This window comes from Haliotis rufescens, unplaced genomic scaffold (genome assembly GCF_023055435.1).
Source record: "Haliotis rufescens isolate VD_foot unplaced genomic scaffold, xgHalRufe1.0.p SCAF_1, whole genome shotgun sequence".
Classification (NCBI taxonomy): domain Eukaryota; kingdom Metazoa; phylum Mollusca; class Gastropoda; order Lepetellida; family Haliotidae; genus Haliotis; species Haliotis rufescens.
The window spans coordinates 40,349,511-40,362,144 of record NW_025963779.1 but is presented as its reverse complement, the minus strand read 5'-3'; positions in this window follow the sequence as shown (position 1 = coordinate 40,362,144).

Here is a 12,634-nt window from a genome sequence, read left to right as displayed (position 1 = left end):
AGAACAAATACCGTTAACATTGTCTCAGGAATAACACTGAATGCTAATCAGACACCAGCTAGATACATGTGGCATAGTTGTATCAGGAATAACACTGAATACCGGTATTATTGTCCCAGGAATTACACTGAATACCGATGTAGATGTATCAGGAATAACACTGAATACCGGTGTAGTTGTCTCATCAATAACACTGAATACCGGTATAGTTGTATCAGGAATAACACTGAATACCGGTACACTGATTTTAAACCCATGATTCGATCCTACATCCGAGATCTTATGCAACAGAAGTGGGACGCCCAAGTAGGTATCAATAAATTACATGAAATTAAACCAAATATCGGATATACCTTCTTGGGGTGTCAGTCCAGATTTGAAGAGGTCATTATGCGACGATGTCGTATTGGCCACAGCAGATATACTCATGAATATTTACTAAAAGGTGAGGATCCTCCGTTTTGTATCCCTTGTGATGAAAGAATCACAGTCAAGCATGTCCTGCTTGACTGTGTTGATTTTTCCATCACAAGGGCTAAATATTTCAATGTAAAAACAATTAAGGACCTTTTTAATGATGTTAATTCTCGTTTAATATTATGTTTTTTAAAAGAAATAGAACTTGTCCATAAATTTTGATGTGCTTAATGTATTATTTTATTAATTGGTAGTGCTAATTAATAACTTAGATTGTTAGTGGCTGTACCCTCGAGGGGGGTTGAAGTAGCGTAAAATTATTGTCCCCCTAAGAGGGTATGTAAGTCCCATTTCATTCCAGGTATTTTTCTGCATACCAGGCTTTTAAACGTAGTATATTCGTTATTTTAATCTAAGGCTTAACTGATACAATGTCGTCAGTGACTGAAGGGATGATATAAATCCTGCCGGGGTCCGTGCAGGAAGCTAAGGTACTGTAAGTCCCCATGGTCCCCAGTATGGTGATCTCCTTTCAGTGGCTGACGATTTCTAGCCCATTTTTATATTGTGATGTTCATTAATGCTTACTGTTTTTATTATTCACAACTAGTTTTAAATCAAGTCTGTGATATTCTAGTTATTCTACTGTCCTTCGTCGACAGGTTTTTATTTCGTATAATTATGTGTATTATTAATGTACTTCTCGTCACGATATGGCTGAAATACTGCCGATGTGACGTTAAATCTTAACTCACTCACTCATGAATACCGGTATAGTTGTATCAGGACTAACACTGAATACCGGTATAGTTGTATCAGGAATAACACTGAATACCGGTATAGTTGTATCAGGAATAAAACTGAATACCGGTATAGTTGTATCAGGAATGACACTGTATACCGGTATAGTTGTATCAGGACTAACACTGAATACCGGTATAGTTGTATCAGGAATAACACTGAATACCGGTATAATTGTATCAGGAATAACACTGAATACCGGTATAGTTTTATCAGGAATAACACTGAATACCGGTATAGTTGTATCAGGAATAACACTGAATACCGATGTAGTTGTATCAGGAATAACACTGAATACCGGTGTAGTTGTCTCATCAATAACACTGAATACCGGTGTAGTTGTATCAGGAATAACACTGAATACCGGTGTAGTTGTATCACGAATGACACTATATACCGGTGTAGTTATATATCAGGAATGACACTGTATATCGGTGTAGTTATAGTTCAGGAATGACACTGTATACCGGTGTAGTTGTATCAGGAATGACACTGTATACCGGTGTAGTTATATATCAGGGTGCCGTTGTACAAAGCGATCTGAGCGCTAAGGTGATCGTAACGCCCATACCTTAACATAGACTTACGACAGTCGTAGCGCTAAGGTTGTTTTGTACAACGGCACCCAGGAATGACACTGAATACCGGTGTAGTTGTATCAGGAATGACACTGAATACCGGTGTAGTTGTCTCACGAATGACACTGAATACCGGTGTAGTTGTCTCACGAATGAAAACCAGTTATATGCATGAAGTAAATTGCGTAGATCGATGCTCACGATGTCAGTCACTGGATTGTCTGGTCCAGACTCGATTATTTTCCGACCTCCGTCATATAGCTGGAATATTACTGAGTGCGGCGTTAAACAACAAACAAACAAACTGCTGCCTAGGGACTAAACGCACTCCACCCTTCACGTTTCTGTTATCTAATGTGTATTAATCTCTTATATCCGAATTCACGTGCAGCACATCTGGATTCTGCAATGGTTGCCTGGCGCACGTTTGACGGGGGACGCCAGGGGAAGTCCGGGGACGCCAGGGTCAGTAACTTGTCTTGTACATCCACATGGAGGACATGTTGTGTGCTTGTTTACAAGGGCAATGATAACATAAAATGGTATATGCTTGGAACTGTGTGACACGAACTAACAAATGAGCATAATCCGCTATGAAAGAGGTGAACGTGTAATGAAACTATATGTTATACAGCATGCAATATAAACGTTGCTATTCATGGCAGAACTGCACTGTGATAATACAAGTGGTAAGTGTAATGCAGTCTCATATATCTTGATCGTGTGCATACCATTTGTCGAAGTTGCGAAGTGAGGTCACGATGTGTGGTGTAAACGCACCGGAGACGTCGTAGTGATGATCAGTGTCAGGTGGTGTAGGTGTTACACAGCACGGAGACGTAGTGATGATCAGTGTCAGGTGGTGTAGGTGTTACACAGCACGGAGACGTCGTAGTGATGATCAGTGTCAGGTGGTGTAGGTGTTACACAGCACGGAGACGTCGTAGTGATGATCAGTGTCAGGTGGTGTAGGTGTTACACAGCACGGAGACGTCGTAGTGATGATCAGTGTCAGGTGGTGTAGGTGTTACACAGCACGGAGACGTCGTAGTGATGATCAGTGTCAGGTGGTGTAGGTGTTACACAGCACGGAGACGTCGTAGTGATGATCAGTGTCAGGTGGTGTAGGTGTTACACCCCGGAGACGTCGTAGTGATGATCAGTGTCAGGTGGTGTAGGTGTTACACAGCACGGAGACGTCGTAGTGATGATCAGTGTCAGGTGGTGTAGGTGTTACACAGCACGGAGACGTCGTAGTGATGATCAGTGTCAGGTGGTGTAGGTGTTACACCCCGGAGACGTCGTAGTGATGATCAGTGTCAGGTGGTGTAGGTGTTACACAGCACGGAGACGTCGTAGTGATGATCAGTGTCAGGTGGTGTAGGTGTTACACCCCGGAGACGTCGTAGTGATGATCAGTGTCAGGTGGTGTAGGTGTTACACAGCACGGAGACGTCGTAGTGATGATCAGTGTCAGGTGGTGTAGGTGTTACACCCCGGAGACGTCGTAGTGATGATCAGTGTCAGGTGGTGTAGGTGTTACACAGCACCGATGTCGTAGTGATGATCAGTGTCAGGTGGTGTAGGTGTTACACCCCGGAGACGTCGTAGTGATGATCAGTGTCAGGTGGTGTAGGTGTTACACAGCACCGATGTCGTAGAGAGGTGGCCACGTCGGGTGGTATATAGAAACTGGCGATGTGGTAGTCAGGTGGCCATGTCGGTTGGTATATACAAACTGGAGATATGGTAGTCAGGTGGCCATGTCGGGTGGTATATACATACTGGAGATAGGTAGTCAGGTGGCCATGTCGGATGGTATATACAAACTGGAGATGTGGTAGTCAGGTGGCCACGTCGGGTGGTATATACAAACTTGCGATATAGTAGTCAGGTGGCCATGTCGGGTGGTATATAGAAACTGGCGATGTGGTAGTCAGGTGGCCATGTCGGTTGGTATATACAAACTGGAGATATGGTAGTCAGGTGGCCATGTCGGGTGGTATATACATACTGGAGATAGGTAGTCAGGTGGCCATGTCGGATGGTATATACAAACTGGAGATGTGGTAGTCAGGTGGCCATGTCGGATGGTATATACAAACTGGCGATGTGGTAGTCAGGTGGCCATGTCGGGTGGTATATACAAACTGGAGATAGGTAGTCAGGTGGCCATGTCGGGTGGTATATACAAACTGGAGATAGGTAGTCAGGTGACCATGTCGGGTGGTATATACAATCTTGCGATATGGTAGTCAGGTGGCCATGTCGGGTGGTATATACAAACTGGCGATATGGTAGTCAGGTGGCCATGTCGGGTGGTATATACAAACTGGAGATAGGTAGTCAGGTGACCATGTCGGGTGGTATATACAAACTGGAGATGTGGTAGTCAGGTGGCCATGTCGGGTGGTATATACAAACTGGAGATAGGTAGTCAGGTGGCCATGTCGGGTGGTATATACAAACTGGCGATATGGTAGTCAGGTGGCCATGTCGGGTGGTATATACAAACTGCAGATGTGGTAGTCAGGTGGCCATGTCGGATGGTATATACAAACTGGCGATGTGGTAGTCAGGTGGCCATGTCGGATGGTATATACAAACTGGCGATGTGGTAGTCAGGTGGCCACGTCGGGTGGTATATACAAACTGGCGATATGGTAGTCAGGTGGCCATGTCGGATGGTATATACAAACTGGCGATGTGGTAGTCAGGGGGCCACGTCGGGTGGTATATACAAACTTGCGATATAGTAGTCAGGTGGCCATGTCGGATGGTATATACAAACTGGCGATGTGGGAGTCAGGTGGCCATGTCGGGTGGTCTATACAAACTGGAGATATGGTAGTCAGGTGGCCACGTCGGGTGGTATATACAAACTGGAGATGTGGTAGTCAGGTGGCCATGTCGGGTGGTATATACAAACTGGAGATGTGGTAGTCAGGTGACCACGTCGGGTGGTATATACAAACTGGAGATGTGGTAGTCAGGTGGCCACGTCGGGTGGTATATACAAACTGGAGATGTGGTAGTCAGGTGGCCATGTCGGGTGGTATATACAAACTGGAGATGTGGTAGTCAGGTGACCACGTCGGGTGGTATATACAAACTGGAGATGTGGTAGTCAGGTGGCCACGTCGGGTGGTATATACAAACTGGAGATGTGGTAGTCAGGTGGCCACGTCGGGTGGTATATACAAACTGGAGATGTGGTAGTCAGGTGGCCACGTCGGGTGGTATATACAAACTGGAGATGTGGTAGTCAGGTGGCCATGTCGGGTGGTATATACAAACTGGAGATGTGGTAGTCAGGTGGCCATGTCGGGTGGTATATACAAACTGGAGATGTGGTAGTCAGGTGGCCATTTCGGGTGGTATATACAAACTTGAGATGTTGTCGTCAGGTGGCCATGTCGGGTGGTATATACAAACTGGCGATATGGTAATCAGGTGGCCATTTGGGGAGTGCGAAAGATGTAATGCAAATGTCGGCAATTTACTGTATTGCCTCGAAACTTGGATGTCACAATTTGGAAAACAACATATATCAATTTAAGAAACCATCAAAGCAAAATTTGTAGTTGGTTTCTAAAATCTAGAGGTCTATTTACCTGTCTGTCCCATGTTGCCTTTACAGTGTGTCCCCTTACAGTAACCTGACTGTTCCACCTTACAGCCTGTTCCCTCACAGTTACCTGACTGTCATACCTTTCAGACTGTTCCCTCACAGTTACCTGACTGTCATACCTTTCAGACTGTTTCCTCACATTTACCTGACTGTCACACCTTTCTGACTGTTTCCTCACAGTTACCTGACTGTTCGACCTTACAGCCTGTTCCCTCACAGTCACCTGACTGTCACATCTTACAGACTGTTTCCTCACTGTTACCTGACTGTCACACCTTTCAGACTGTTTCCTCACAGTTACCTGACTGTTCCACCTTACAGCCTGTTCCCTCACAGTTACCTGACTGTCACACCTTTCAGACTGTTTCCTCACAGTTACCTGACTGTCACACCTTACAGAGTGCTGCCTCACAGTAACCTGACTGTCACAGCTTTCAGACTGTTTCCTCACAGTTACCTGACTGTCATACCATTCAGACTGTTTCCTCACAGTTACCTGACTGTTCAGCCTTACAGCCTGTTCCCTCACAGTTACCTGACTGTCACACCTTTCTGACTGTTTCCTCACAGTTACCTGACTGTCATACCTTTCTGACTGGTTCCTCACAGTTACCTGACTGTTCCACCTTACAGACTGTTTCCTCACTGTTACCTGACTGTCACACCTTTCTGACTGTTTCCTCACAGTTACCTGACTGTCATACCTTTCTGACTGGTTCCTCACAGTTACCTGACTGTTCCACCTTACAGACTGTTTCCTCACTGTTACCTGACTGTCATACCTTTCTGACTGTTCCCTCACAGTCACCAGTCTGTCACACCTTTCAGACTGTTCCCTCACAGTTACCTGACTGTCATACCTTTCAGACTGTTTCCTCACTGTTACCTGACTGTCACACCTTTCTGACTGTTTCCCCACAGTTACCTGACTGTCATACCTTTCTGACTGTTCCCTCACAGTTACCTGACTGTCACGCCTTACAGTTTGTTGCCTCACAGATACCTGACTGTCAGACCTTACATACTGTTTCCTCAAAGTTACCTGTCTGTCACATCTTACATACTGTTGCCTTACAGTTACCTGACTGTCACACCTTAGAGACTGTTGCCTCACAGTTACCTGACTGTCACACCTTACAAACTGTTACCTCACAGTTACCTGACTGTCTAACCTTACAGTCTGTTACCTCTCAGTTACTTGTCTGTCACACCTTACATACTGTTGCCTCACAGATACCTGACTGTCTAACCTTACAGTCTGTTCCCTCTCAGTTACCTGTCTGTCACACCTTACCAACTGTTTCCTCAAAGTTACCTGATTGTCACATCTTACATACTATTTACTCACGGTTACCTGACTGTCACACCCTACAGACTGCTGCCTCTCAGTTACCTGATTGTCACACCCTACAGACTGTTGCCTCACTGTTACCTAATTGTCACACCTTACAGACTGTTGCCTCACAGATACCTGACTGTCACACCCTACAGACTGCTGCCTCTCAGTTACCTGAATGTCACACCCTACAGACTGCTGCCTCACAGATACCTGACTGTCACACCCTACAGACTGCTTCCTCACTGTTACCTGATTGTCACACCCTACCGACTGCTGCCTCTCAGTTACCTGAATGTCACACCCTACAGACTGCTGCCTCACTGTTACCTGAATGTCACACCCTACAGACTGCTGCCTCCCAGTTACCTGATTGTCACACCCTACAGACTGCTGCCTCACTGTTACCTGATTGTCACACCCTACAGACTGCTACCTCTCAGTTACCTGAATGTCACACCCTACAGACTGCTGCCTCACAGATACCTGACTGTCACACCCTACAGACTGCTGCCTCACTGTTACCTGACTGTCATACCTTTCAGACTGCTGCCTCACAGTTACCTGAATGTCACATACTACAGACTGCTGCCTCACTGTTACCTGAATGTCACACCCTACAGACTGTTGCCTCTCAGTTACCTGATTGTCACACCTTACAGACTGTTGGCTCACTGTTACCTGACTGTCACACCTTACAGACTGTTGCCTCACTGTTACCTGATTGTCACACTTTACAGAATGTTGGCTCACAGATACCTGATTGTCACACCTAACAGACTGCTGCCTCACAGATACCTGAATGTCACACCCTACAGACTGCTGCCTCACAGATACCTGAATGTCACACCCTACAGACTGCTGCCTCTCAGTTACCTGATTGTCACACCCTACAGACTGCTTCCTCACTGTTACCTGATTGTCACACCTTACAGACTGTTGGCTCACTGTTACCTGACTGTCACACCTTACAGACTGTTGGCTCACTGTTACCTGACTGTCACACCTTACAGACTGTTGCCTCACTGTTACCTGACTGTCACACCTTACAGACTGTTGGCTCACTGTTACCTGATTGTCACACCCTACAGACTGTTGCCTCACTGTTACCTGATTGTCACACCCTACAGACTCCTGCCACACTGTTACCTGACTGTCACACCTTACAGACTCCTGCCTCACAGATACCTGACTGTCACACCCTACAGACTGTTGCCTCACTGTTACCTGATTGTCACACCCTACAGACTGTTGCCCCACAGATACCTGACTGTCACACCTTACAGACTGTTGCCTCATAGATACCTGACTGTCACACCTTACATACTGTTGCCTCACAGTTACCTGACTGTCACACCTTACAAACTGATCCCTCACATTTACCTGACTGTCTAACCTTACAGTCTGTTCCATCTCAGTTACCTGTATGTCACACCTTACATACTGTTGCCTCACAGTTACCCTTCTGTCCAAAATTACAGACTGTTTCCTCAAAGTTACCTGATTGTCACATCTTACATACTATTTACTCACGGTTCCCTGATTGTCATACCTTACAGTCTGCTGCCTCTCAGTTGCCTGACTGTCACACCCTACAGACTGTTGCCTCACTGTTACCTGACTGTCACACCTTACAGACCGTTGCCTCACAGATACCTGACTGTCAACCCTTACCGACTGTTGCCCCACAGATACCTGACTGTTCAACCTTACAGACCGTTGCCTCACATTTATCTGACTGTCACACCTTACAGACTGCTGCCTCACATTTACCTGACTGTCACACCTTACAGAGTAAGCTGAAACAAACCCTCATGCAGGCTCTAGCTTCATCATCGACACTTCGAATTAATTTCTGATTAAAATTCGTGATCGGGCCTCCCCAGTCACTATTTCGTATGTACACAGGCTGGTCTGGCATAGGGTTAAGAATTGATTAGTTACAATGTGTGAGGGAACCCGGTTGTAACCCCCTTGATGTGTCTACGAGCCGACATGGCCTCTGCTGTGCATCAACCACTGTAATGAACAACATCTGTACAATCTCGTCAAGAACTCGCAGATGTACTGAGGTTGGAATGGGTCTTTGAATGAAACCCGAGCCGGAGAACTAGGTACGCCTCACAATGTAAGGTACCATTGCTCACAAGGCAACTGGTATCGTCCATCTGTCTTGACATGAACACGCTCACGTATTGAGCCATTTTGGGGTGGCTTCACGTTACACGTTCATGGTCTTGTAGATATAGTCCTGATGTGTTCCTACAAGTGGAATGCACAGTACGCATAAGGGTGTGTAGATGGTCATTGTGCAGGTTATGCACGACGTGGGAGAGAGTGTGTGTATTATCAGCAAAGGGGATAGGGGGAAGACGTTTGCATTTGTGTTTAATGGGACACACGGAGCATATCGTTCAGAGTTGCTTTTCAGATTAGAGTACATGTAACACACATGTGTTCAAATCCCCATTTAATCGTGATGCACTTCCGATCTTCAGATCTCCTGATTATTAAGGAGGGGTGAATTTATATGCAGCTGGAAGTCTTAAGTTTTTAAAAAAACTCTTCGAAAACATAATGTCTCCAACAGAAGGTATTCAGTGACATCATCACTACGATAAGATGCACAGACACTTGTTTCGAGCCAAACTCACCTCTTCTCACAAACCAAATCTATACCGTAATCAAGGTAACATGATGAGTTCTCCCTTTGTGGTTTAACTTGGCAGTCAGGCCATTCTGGAACGTCAGTTCGCGCCCACACCTAGACTTACTCATAGGCGCCAGGTTATTCGCGGCTGCAAGTTGACCGCGGGGCGCCATGTTATTCTGTTCTTTAGGAGACGGAAATACTGCCTGCCTGGCACAGACTGGCAGCAAACAGACGTTCATCGTGATGTCTGTAAGCATGCGCAAGCATGATAACCAGCTCACTTTACGTGTAGGCGGTATAGTCTACATGTCATAGATCCAGATGGGCCAGACATAATCTGAACTATGGGATACAGTAATTGAACCAGCAAATCAGACGATGCTGTAATGTGACTTTACAATACACAGTTTACATGTATATGCAGATACATTATAAGCGGAAGTAGACAGTGACGTGAAGGGTTATGTCGAATGACGTCATGGGTATCAGTCACTTCCCCTCCGTTGAAGGGATGAGGGCCTCCCGCTGGTCAGACGTGTGGTCACTGCTGGGTTACATGTGGGGTGCCTGCTGCAGTCATTACCCCGGGCGGGCGGATGGAAGGGTCAGCGGTCGTGGTTACGTCACAGACATCTTACTGAAGTTACCAGTTAATCCTGTCGGTCCAGCTCGAGTTCATTGTAGTAATCCCGGATATGTCTGAAATATAATACACCTTAAATAGTGAGGCAGTGGTGGGTGGATTTGACAGGACATAGTAAACTAGACATAGAACGTTGGTTATCTGGCTGAGGGAACGGTGATACTTAGCTAAGTTACTGTCTGGTCGTATTAATGTTTGGAACAATGTGAATGCAGGTATATGTGTTCTAGCAGGGAGGCTGGGAAGACTGGAAAGTCCAGGATTGCTGATAAGCGTTGCACATTTGGTCGATTCATTAGTCATAATGTATTTATGCAATAAAACGAGTTTATCGTTTTTTTCAAAACTAAACTATTCTTAACAGGCGAACTGTTTGCTTCTGATGTCAAAATGCACTTAGCGGTAGACGTACGTGCTTATCGATACCCGTGACGTAAAGCTGGCGCGAATGGCGGACATTCAAGCCAATTTTTGTTCCAGAGGCAAGATTAGATGCTGCGCAACATATGTGTGTAAAATGGCGAGATTGCCTAAAACTGTCGACTGGGTGGTGGCAGTACAGTGGGTGTAGGGCATTCAGGCCAGCTTGTCCGTGGAGCATTCTCCTATAAATGTCAATGTTGGCGAGGGATGTGCGACTGTTTCTCACATGTTAACCTTTCAGGATGTTAAAACAATACCAGGTTATCTAACCGCATAGTTGACACTGATAACACGGATTGACGTTAGAGAGAGAGAGAGAGAGAGAGAGAGAGAGAGAGAGAGAGAGAGAGAGAGAGAGAGAGAGAGAGAGAGAGAGTATGTGTAGGTAAACTATCATATGTTCCGGGTTTTACAAATGTTTGAAGAAAACAGTTGGTTTTACGAACATGCACAAGTAGTTCAAGTTCCATTAAACATTTTCACAAAATCGTTTCAAAGGTGGGTCGTACCATTTTTCTGTTTGCGTTATGTGTAAAACTACTCTGGTCTTGAATGAGGCAGGCCTTCTGCCACCATGATCCGCCCACATCCTGCCTTTCCATACCAACAGGCTACGACATTCTTACCTTCACCACCAGATGCCTACACATCCTCGTTATAACGCTCGCGTGGCCCCATCTGTAAATGGTTATTGGTAATAAAACAGAAAAGTAATCATATGTTCAACAAATTGTCTGTTGTCCTCTACCACTCGCTATACCGAGACCATAAGGAAAGCTTTGTTACAAATGTCTACAGCACTACAGCGAGTCCCATCGTATTAAATCTGTTTGCTTGCATGGCTTTTTAAAAGTTCCTGCTTCGTCTTCCAAGCTATAAATAGCAACACAGATACACAGAGTATATATATTTCGTGTCGTGGTTGTTTTCTTTTCGTATCATTTGCACTTGAATAATACAACACGATTACTATATGGGCTACTAGTTATATGTCGTCCATTTGACAACAGTACAGCTTTAAAGGCACAGTGGTTACCAGGCAGAACGATTTCATTCAGAACCATCAGAAGTCGTCTAAAGCAGCTGGATCTGAGCCAGAAGACCAATCAAAAATCCATTGTTCGGCCCATAAAGCAGCTTACGCACACAACATACTAGAGACCCCTCCGTTTGGTGGGTGGTGGGTTATGGTATCACTGTGCAGGGTATCCTGAACGGACCACGATATCATGCGTTGGCCACTAGTCCTGTCTTCATGGATGACAATGCTGGAAATCACAGGTCACATGCTCTTTTTGGTATGCTCACGTCAGAATGCCACCGAGACACTTCCTTGACCAGCAATAACACAAGATCTCATTTCCAATAGAACATATGTAGCACCTTTTAGGCCGTCAAGTTCGACAGAGACCCACCTGTCCCCAATTCACGTGAACTTGTTGTTGCTTTGCATGCGGAATGTGATTGACTACCTCAACGCCAAGTGCAACATCTGATTCATGGAATGAGGAGGCGTCTGGCGTTCTTGTATTCTCGAGAACTGTTTCTTGCATCTACAGACATTGGTTTAGGATTCCATTTATACAGACTGGTTTGAATAAGTTCAGTATTTATTGTGCGACAATAGTAATTTCTACTTTGGTTTTGGTGAATATAACGTCTTCCTTCAAAATGCCAACAAGTCAGAGTAAATGTCAATGTTTCAATTCCAACCCTTAGTGTCTTCATGATTAATGGTAAGCAGTAAACGTCGTTGCACACTGTTATCTTGAACGCATTATACACGCAAGTAAATTGGCTCATTCATGAACATGTTGGTGGTGCTTAAATAATTTCCAGTAGTATATTTTCAAAGACTAAACGTTGGTCTAGGACTGGACATTTAGACAAAAGGCATGAAATAATCAAACAATCGGGTGTCACAATATACTTGGAAATACAACGTTGGATTTGGAATATGGGACACCTCGTGTATCAGCGTGCAGTCAATTCCACAAATGAAGAAACTGGAAATGATTGATTACCTATAGAAAAGGTGACACGTGTGTGTCTCTGTGTGCGCTTGTACATGTCTGATACCATGCTACAGTTTAACATATATACCCCACTTAGACACATAATACTAACTCCAAGTCGGCCAGTCCTTATATTA